Genomic DNA, 10706 nt, shown 5'->3' on the forward strand with positions numbered 1-10706 from the left:
TATGTCCTGCAGTAAAATAACACTTGGTTGCGGTTCCCACAATGTGATGTCATAATTAGCATATAGCCTTAGGTCATCGATCCCTTTCGCTGCCATTGAGGCTACGCTTTTCTGTGACAATCGGTGCTCTTAAACCCAGAGAGCACTAATAATAAACTAGGTTTCTAGATAATCAACATTGCTGGGAGATCATGCTAACACCCGACCAATACAAACACATATTCTGGGTTAGTAGATTTTGTGGGATAGTTAGAGATTGCTTTTTTTCATCCTTTCATTCATCTTAAACATTTACAATATAGTAATTATTATCACATCATTTTATATGGGCGTTTTTTATCGGCTGCCTCTGCTTGGTGCCTTTAGAACCATAAATTGTGGAAGTAGCTGCTGCTGTAGTAGTATTATTAACTGAATAATTTGTATCACTTTCCATGTTGCTTTGTAAATATGATTATGCTTCAATAAATATAGTGTTGTTTATAAACGTAATGAAATCACATCGATTAAATCATGACCTGCAGTGGCATGGCCCTAGGACTATATGTAGATTACACTCTCGTGAGATCACGCAATGCTTGAAATTAATTAGCCTCTGTCACGCCCTTCAACATCACAATAAAAAGAGAGGGGTAGTGCATAATATCATCGGGAAAACTTAGTATGGTGCTTAGATTCTGAGCTATTTATCATAGAAATAATCTGTACAAGGAAAGCTAATGACACTGATTCCTTTGTAATATTCATCAGTTTTCTGGAGTTGTCTTACCTTTGCCTGTTACTAGTCTCATTATCGTGGTTGACAAATAAGCAGTAAGAACACACAGCACCAAATATGAAAATTGTGGCGTCATAATTTTCGAGCCTATACCATTCAACATTTGTATGGTAGAGCTTTGGGGAAATCCTATAAACACTAACCAATGTCTGTCCCACCATGTCAAACAATGGCTCATTTAAAAGCCAAGATATTGAAGAACCTGAATAAGCTGAAACAGTACTGATATAATTGATGTGCTTTAAATAAGATTTAGTATGGTGAGGTCAAAAAATCATCATGTTTCACTTCGCAAGGGAAAAAATTGTATATCAGGGTAATCGTAACCTGACAATGAATTGTATTGCAAAACTTACTAATAAGAGCCGTGAGAACAATCATTAAATGGTGTTGCGCTGTAACGCAGAGCGGTATGTGTATTTTTACACACATAGCGACATATATTACATAATGAATTTTTCAATTTTGTGTAGCACAATTGTGTAGCATATCATCCGGGAGCGGAAGGTTCCGAGGTCAAATCTTCTGCTTAAAAGATTCTTTAATCCAAGATTTTAATAGGTATAGATAGACATATACACACATATCCACATTTACATGAAATTTGACAGATATATATGAATACAGTGCACCTTCGAGATACGATGTTAATTCGTTCCAGGGTTGGCATCGTATGGTGAAAAATTCGTATATCGGGGTATAGAGACCATTGTAATTATACTATGCAAACACCCCTTGGTGAAAATCGTCAATTTTTTTTATAAAAATTTGTACATATTGACAATTAGCAACAAAATAGTATGTTAACTTTATTAATTATAGTTACCTACAGTAACTGTATTGTATTTAGTGTATTTTAATGGTTATGATCTGCAATAAAACGCAAAATTATAATGTGTGTACCAAATGTAGTACGTACGGTGAGGAGTTCTTGCCTTCAAAAGGTACGCATAACATAATCTTTGAATTCATTTCAAGTTTAGCTTGCTATGCCTACACTTAAAACTAAGTTTTAGTATGTATTTTGAACTATTTTACTGAATTTCAACTTTTGATCACGAAATTTTATCCTTCAGCAGTTCCTATCTTCACTTTCACTATTAACTTTAGCCTATCTGGTTGAAACCTTTTTCAACCCAAATCAATAAGGCCGAGCGATGCAGTTATAGAAAGCGGCCTCTCGCACACTTGACCATTTAATGGCTACCGAAAAGAAAGATAAAATTATGTTTTCTATACTGGACGCACATACCTTTGGAGTAATGTGGCTTTAGCTGGTACATGTAGCGGGTAAAGCAGAGAGGAGGCAAAAACGTATCAATGCTAAATGTGGTGCTGTACACTTTAAAATAAATTTAAAACGTAATGACTTGGAATTTTTTAGCAGGCTAAAAGAAGTTGTCCATTCCTGTCCAATTTTTCTACGAAAAAATTGATGGTGCAATGCAGAAAATTGCTAGCTAGCGCTTGTAAAAGGATCCAGAGAATGTGGTACAGTAGTTTGTCTTGTATGAAATGTGCACAAAAATCAATGTAACTGTCATAGACAGAGAGATAAGGTTTATTTCTATGGTCTTAGATTACTGGTGTTTCATCATAACCATGCCTGTGTCATTGGCTTGTCAAGTCTGGGGAAAATATTAATCCCCTAATGCTAATTCAATCAAGGTCAACCTGGTATTTCATCATCCTTACTAATTAGTGTCTCACTACTGTAATGTTTAGATCACTTGTTACTCAAATAAACTACGAGATACATGTAAAACTCGGACATGGCGCTGCGAGTAGGGTATTGAGTAATAAGTAAAGAGTGTACCCGGTTAATTTGGAAAATGAATTCTCTGAAAGCTCCAGCTAATTTAGGCTTTGTGAATAGCTCTACTGCATGGCCTGAATGGCTGAGGAGATTTAATAGATATAGAAGTGCGTCTGGACTGGATACGCAACCGCCAGAGAGACAGATTAATACGCTCATTTATATAATGGGTGAGGAAGCTGAGAAAATAGAAACTCAGATAACAGTTAGACCACCTAGGGCAGCTGCTGAAGATATAGCAGAAGAGGATGAAGCTGCCACTAGATATGATAGAACAGTAGAGGGTTTTAGCAATTATTTCAACCCCAGAAGCAACCATCTGCATCATGCCGTTTTATTCGGATCTCGGGTACAGCAATCAGGAGAAACTAGCGAACTGTTTATTTGTACTTTACATGATATGGCTAGCAAATGTGAGTGGGAAGACCGTCACAGAAGCGAGATGCTCAAAATGAGGTTACTCGTCGGCATGCAAGACAAATCTTTGTCGAGAGAATTACAACTGGACCCTGATGTAACCTTGGATACTATCAAACAAAAAATGCGAGCCAAGGAAATTATCATGAACAATCAGAAAGCTGAGATAGATGGTGCAGTAGCTAGCAGCAGCAACCACGTAGCTGTTGCCGCAATAAACAAAGATGGTCGGAGACTGAGATACAGTGCTGGAAATCAAAGTTCTGTTACAACCTCAAATTTTGCAGCTAAGTCAAACCCTAGTAATAACTTTATTAGTGAGTGTAAGTTTTGTGGTGGTTCTCACGCAAAGGGCCGTTGTTGGGCATATGGCAAATCATGTAGAAAATGCCAAAGGGTCGGGCATTTTGTAAAAAAATGTCCTTCAACCATACATGCTGTTTCACAGGATGCGCAGGCATCGCAGGAATACAAGGAAGATGATCAACTTTTCTCAGTAGCCAATATAGAGAACAATGTCGATAGTATAGGGCATAGTAAAGTGTCTAATTTGAATAAGTGGATTATTGACATTAGTATCTGTGGTCATTCTCTGCAAGCAAAAGTAGATACGGGGGGTGGAAGTTAGCGTGATGACAAAGAGGGTGTTCTTGTCACTAGGTTTTGATAAGGTTGGGAAATCACAGGCTTCACTGTCTGGGTTTGCGGGTCACCGGATGAATGTTATTGGGAGGAGGCGCCTCACCATTGTGCTCCATGATGGCAGGAAAGGGTCCACCATGTTTTATATAATTGATGGTGAAAGTGATATGGTAACCCTAATCGGAATGCCTGCTATACGAGAGCTAGGGCTAATCTCAGAAATCAATGAGGTCAAGATGCCAAATAATAAGTCTAGCCTAGAAGTAGTAGCTGAATTTTTTAAGGTCTTTCAAGGGCTAGGAAAACTCAAACAGGAAGTCAATCTAGAGCTGAAAAGTTCAGCAGTAGCCAGAGCAGCACCCCCTCGTAAGGTTCCCCATGGTGTTAGAGATAAGCTCAAAAAAAAGCTGACAAAGCTAGAAACTCAAGGGGTCATAGCAAGAGACACGGAACCGAGCCAATGGTTAAATCCCATTGTGATAGTTAACAAGCCTTCCGGAGATATTCGTATTTGTCTCGATCCACAATATTTGAATACCCAGTTAGTCAGGAGTCATTGTATGTTAGACTCTACCACTAAGATTTTTGCCAGAGTTTCACAGTCTAAGTATTTTACCAGTTTAGATGCAAATCAGGGTTTTCATAAGGTGTTTTTAGACCGTGAATCGTCCCGCCTGACATGTTTTCTAACGCCTTTCGGTAAGTATCGATACCTCCGAATGCCAATGGGCATATGTAATGCTCCAGAAGTTTTTCACCAGCGAATGGGTAAAATTCTGGGTAACATCGTTGGTGTAGAGATATATATTGATGACGTACTCATTCACGCACCCACTCTCGAGAAGCATGACTCCTTACTTAAGTTAGTTTTAGAGCGTTGTGCACAGGCAGGTATTACACTCAACAAAGACAAATGTGTTGTGGGCGTTCAGCATATCACATTTTTAGGCCATGAGTTGTCTGCAGAGGGTGTCCACATATCCAAGTCTAAGGTAGAAGCTGTCATACAAATGGTCACGCCAGAAGATAAAAAGGCTGTTGAACGATTTCTTGGTTTCATAAATTACCTCGCAAAGTTTGTGCCACAGATTTCGGAGCACACCCATTCGCTGAGGCAGGTTTGCCGGAAAGGTTCGGAATTTTTCTGGGAAGAACCCCAGGCTGAAGCGTTTGCTAAAATCAAACAGTTGATCCAACAGGCTCCAGTTTTAGCATACTTTGAGGAAAGCAGGCCTGTTGTGCTATCTGCTAATAGTTCGTCCCACAGTATCGAGGCTGTTCTGACGCAAGACGGACGCCCTGTTGAGTTTGCAGCAAAGAGTCTGACCGAGTGTCAGCAGCGGTACTCACAGATTAAGAAGGAGTTTCTAGCGTTGATGTTTGCCTGTAAAAGGTTCAAATACTATTGTTGGGGTAGGGGTAAAATAACTGTCGAGACAGATCACCAACTGCTTCTTGGTTTATTTCGTAAGGACATCAGTGAATTGACGCCTAGGTTGGCAGCGATGAGATTAGAGGTATTGTCTTATCCGATTGAGATCGATTTACAATACAGGCCTGGTAAAGAACTTGTGTTGGCGGACACGCTCTCTCGGTCTTGTCCCCCCAAGTCCGATTGTTTTGAAGACCTGGGCAAGGATCCTCTTGTGTATGTGTGTTCGCTGGTCATCACATCGGAGCAAGCAATGGAAAAGTATGTCAAGGCTACAGAGCAAGATGAGGAACTGGCAGTTGTTAGCAGGTATATAGTAGATGGCTGGCCAAACTGTAGGAAGATGTGTGCAAGCCAGGCCATGGCATACTGGAATTTCCGAAATGAGTTATCTCTGGTTGATGGTGTGGTGTTTTATGGTGACAGATTGGTCATTCCGGTTGCATTGAGAGTGGAAGTGTTAGGCGCATTGCACCAGGCTCACCAGGGGTGACCAAAACACTGCAGCGTGCGTGTCAAACGGTTTTCTGGCCCAGAATAAAGAGAAGGATTGAAGAGATGGGCTTAGCTTGTGAGTCATGTCGAGAGAAGGAAAGCAATGAGAGACGAGAGCCTTTGATCTCCGTATCTGTGCCAGATTATCCATATCAAATAGTAAGTATAGATCTCTTTTCTTGCCAAGGAAGAAACTTTCTTATGATAGTGGATTATCTGACAAAGTGACCTGTGGTTAAAGAGATGCCGAACGGGACTTCTAGCTGTGTCGTGATTGATTTGTTGAGTGAAGTTTTCAGTGATTTCGGGACCCCAGAGAAGATAGTTTCGGACAATGGTCCTCAGTTGGTTAGCTATGAGTTTCAGCAGTTCTGTAAAAATAGTACAATTGGGCATACCACTAGTTCCCCATTGCATCCTTCTGCCAATGGGCAAGTTGAGCGAACCATTGGGACGGTCAAGGCAATGATGAAACGTTGTAGGCAGGACTGGCGAACTGGGTTAACTGCAATTCGAAATACTCCGGTAAATGAACATGTGCCAAGTCCAGCCATTTTGCTACAGGGTCGCACCCTCAGGGATAAGGTGCCTGTATCACAGGAGAAGTATCGAGTGAAAGAGTATAACCTAGAGTTAGTCAGGGAGAACCTGACTCAGAGACAGATAAATACCAAATACTTTCACGACAGTCATAGTGGCCCAGAAAAAAGTACCGCTAGATGCAGGGCAAAGTATCCACTTTAAGACAGCAAAAGGTCCGTGGAAAGCAGGTAAGGTAGCGGAACTTTGTAGTGACCGATCTTACATCGTAAAAACAAACGAGGGTTTAACATTTCGTAGAAACCGAAAAGACATGAAAAAGTCTAGTGTAAAACAATTTGAATCAGTTCCATTGACCCAGCATGTGCCAAGTGTATCCATTACCTATAGTAGATGCTCCACCCAGTAGTGAGACTAAGGAGAAAACACCAGAGTTAGTTAGGGACAGTGCAATGCACATGGAGGTCAGTGGTGGGTTGCCGACTCCTAACCTTGATCCGGTGACTGGCATTCGTAAATCGGGGAGGGTTACACGCAAACCATTGTGGATGTCCGATTATGCTATGTAGGGAGGCCACAGATGAGAATGTTCATAATCTTGGTTAACTACTATTTTACAACCAATACACCGAGGGTGTACACTTACCTTTCTTTTTTTGTTATGTTAAAAACTAATACTTTTTGATCCAGTTTGTTTATTAGTTGTAAAGGAAAGGAGATGTCATAGACAGAGAGATGAGGTTTATTTCTATGGTCTTAGATTACTGATGTTTCATTATAACCATGCCTGTGTCATTGGCTTGTCAAGTCTGGGGAAAATATTAATCCCCCTAATGCTAATTCAATCAAGGTCAATCTGGTATTTCATCATCCTTACTAATTAGTGTCTCACTACTGTAATGTTTAGATCACTTGTTACTCAAATAAACTACGAGATACATGTAAAACTCGGACAGTAACCATACATACAAAGTTTGTACGTATTTATACCCTATGGGGGGACAGGGCTTTAGCAAGTTTCAGAAAGTAATGTGGATGCGTCAACTATCTTGAGTAGCTAGTTATGTGAGTTACATACATACGATGAATTGTATTCACGTAGAAGATAACCAGCCCACATGCAAAGACATGGTTAAACAAGAAAATATAACATAAAATCAGAAGGAAACAAAATGAATAAAATATGAAAAACATGTCACACAAGAGATAAATAATATATATTATACATGCATTGTTTTAATGTACCAGTCCACATCAGTAGATTAAACACTTGAAATATTTCTGCGAATGTGGGATTTTCTGTATTTTCTACATCCTCGCCTTTACTAAATGGTTGCTCCTTTTGAATGGTGATCGCGTGCATGACCTAGCTCATTCAAATCTTCAGTCGGAAGCTCTTTCTTGTGCTTGCTTTAATGGAGTTCTTGTTTTAATAATAATTGCAAATGCTGATTGGTTGCGATCATATTCCTTGACAATGTTAATAATACGGGTCCCTTCTTATTTACGACATCCAACTTTGTTGACATAGAAATCATTTTTCCTTTGTTTTGTAACGTTTGTATCGGTCTCAGATTCTATAGATAACAAATTAAATGTAGATAGTTGTAGTTATATACGTATGCTGACTTAAAAGTTTATAGTAAAAGCTATAATAACGCTACAAATGAATATTTGCTCCCACTTGTGTATTTTACACGAAATTTTCCACGCGGACATGAGAGAAGTCGATCATCGTGTCTCTTCTAAATGTTCTAAGAATGTTTTCGGCAAACTATATTTTGGTGTCTTTTTTATTTCGACGTGTGTTATGAGCACACCGACGGCCAAATTTTAACTCGGGTGAAACTTTTCTCAAATTCGTATGGTGAAATAAAATTCGTATAACGAGGTGAAGATATCACAATGTTTGACTTCGTAAGGTGAAAAAATCGTATATCAGGGTAATCGTATCTCGAGGGTGCACTGTATATAGATATATGTAGTACATATATATAATTACTAGCTGTACTACCAGCATTGCCCGTTACTACCCGACGTTGCCTGGGTAATAAAACAGTCTTTCGACAGAATTTTTATTTTTATTTAACATACCGTATACATCATTTACCATTTTAATTTTTATACTTCATATCATTTCAATATTTTTAACCAGTTCAAATGAGTTCAGAGGAAAAATAAAACAACTGTCAAGGTTTTCAAGGCTTTTCAAACAGCTACAACTTTTAAATTTCATATCATGAAATAAGTGTTTTGTTGCAATAAATTAGGAAGAAAAAAAAACTGCAAATGTGTTTAAATGTAATTGTGAAATTATTAGCAAGTAATGGCTAAATATAATCTGTTTGAGTATGATTACAATAAAATTTTATTTGGTATACGTTTATAGGATTTTAATTCGTTTCAGTGTTGGCATCATAAGGTGAAATTACCGTATAGAGTGGTATAAAAACCCATAGTAATTATCCATTGCAATCCCCTCATGGTAAAAACCATCACCATTAAAAATAGTACCAAAATACTATGTTAACCTTAGTAACTGTAGGTACCTACAATGACTTTAGAGTATTTTGTGGTTTTTATCTGCAAAGTATAAGATTGCAATGTACTCTGTGGAGAGTTCTTACCTTCGAGACATATGTGTAACATAAACGCTGAATCTAACTTTAGTTTAGTAAAAACATACTTGAAAGAAGTTTTCGCATGTAATGGATTTTAGTAAACTTTCAATTAAAATTTCATCAATGTTTATCATCTGTTTGCAAACGGTTTTACAACAACGGATGAAGCTGAACTGAGATATAATCACCAAATTTTAATTTCGGGAGACATTAATTTTGATTTTGTTTTGCGGAAAACAAAATCGCTCTAGTACAGCGAAGACGGAAAAAGCATCGTCTTTCATAAAGTTAATAAAATTCATTGAGCTTCGATTAACAGTGTTAATCGAATTAACACTGTTAATTAATTAACACATTCAGTGTAGAAATACCTGCAAAATTGTTGCACTATGATCAAAATTACAAAAGGTAGTGTGGCTGGGAAAGTCTTCGGAGCAGCGAAAATAAATTAGCAGAGCAAATAAATGTTGATGAGAAACAAATAGCAAGTTTGTAAACTATGAAATAGATGATTGTGTAATGATACGATTGACACAAACTGAGAATACCCAATAAAAATCGTTATTTCATGGTAATCAGTACAACAACTGCCAATTTTTAAGTTCGAGAAAATCTATTGTTGATATCGTTTTATGGAAAACAAATTAGCCCTAATACAGTAAAAACAAAAAAGTGTCGTGTTTCCTAGAGCTAAAAGAGTTCATGGAGTTTAAATTATTACGCCATTTTTTGTGTAGAAACGGAAAATGGATGTATACCTTATGTAGTATGTGCCATGTATTGAGAGAGCATTTGTGGTCAAGGGGTTACAACAATGGATAGCACACCTGCGGTCGAGGTCTTTGTGAGTTCTAATCTATCAAAATGTGGAGTTTTAATATCAAGATTTTAATAGCTATAGCCGGAATGACAGACATACGACAACATGCAAACTTTGAGAAATATAAATATAGATTAGCATAAACAGAGTAAGAAGATGCAAAGATTTGAAAAAAAATCATTTGTTGTAATAATATATGCAGGAATATGATGTAGATTTGCAATGCTCTTTTTTGCAACAAAAATAATTCCTTTGTGACATATCGTGGAGCTAGATTATAATAAATATGGACACCATAAATAATATGGCAAAATATAACTTCTTACTCACAATAATTATCTAAATTAGAATTAATATTCATTCTAAACAACTTATCAACTGTTCAAATGCAAAGGCATTGTCATGACATTTGCTATGACCCAGTTTTATGTTTAGAAAATAAACCGTGACAATATTTTAATGGCTTTTGATAAACAGTTCGTGTTTGGTAATCTTCTCTGGTTAATGTACAACAAAAGTAACTTAACCAATCTCCAGCATGTTTACTCCATAAAAATATACCTAATTTTGACTGTCTCTTGAATTTTAGAAAATGATCTTTGTAGGAAAAATGCATCTCAAACCTGATAAAACTCCCTTGATAAGGTTCTGAGGTTGTTTCCGGAATGATAGTCGCATTGTAATGTTAATACTGACTGTTCATAGTGGTAACTGTTAAAATGGAGTTACCTATCGCAAAGAGCATATAACACTTTTTACAAAACTGTGCGGTAAGGAGAGGGCTACTTTTTATTGCCACTCACAAATATCTATACCCAGCTCTAATATGAATTTGAATTTTGAAACTTTGAATTTTGTCATAATTTGGGATGAGTGTGACAATAAAAATCACATTTGTCTGTTACATCATGTGTTATAAAAATAATTATATAGTTTTTTATGAATTAATATACTAAGGTTGCACTGAGCTTTATTTACATCAACTGAGTTGCACTGAGTTTTTTTACGTCGACTTACAGTACTTACCCTACTCACAACTTTCTTTACTTTACCAGTTTGATAAACAACTTTAGTGTTTTGTGTCTAGTTTGACATTTTAAATTATGTAGAGTTTCTATTAAGTATTCTATAAAAGGATTTTATAA

Source organism: Watersipora subatra, chromosome 3 (assembly GCF_963576615.1).
Source record: "Watersipora subatra chromosome 3, tzWatSuba1.1, whole genome shotgun sequence".
Lineage (NCBI taxonomy): Eukaryota > Metazoa > Bryozoa > Gymnolaemata > Cheilostomatida > Watersiporidae > Watersipora > Watersipora subatra.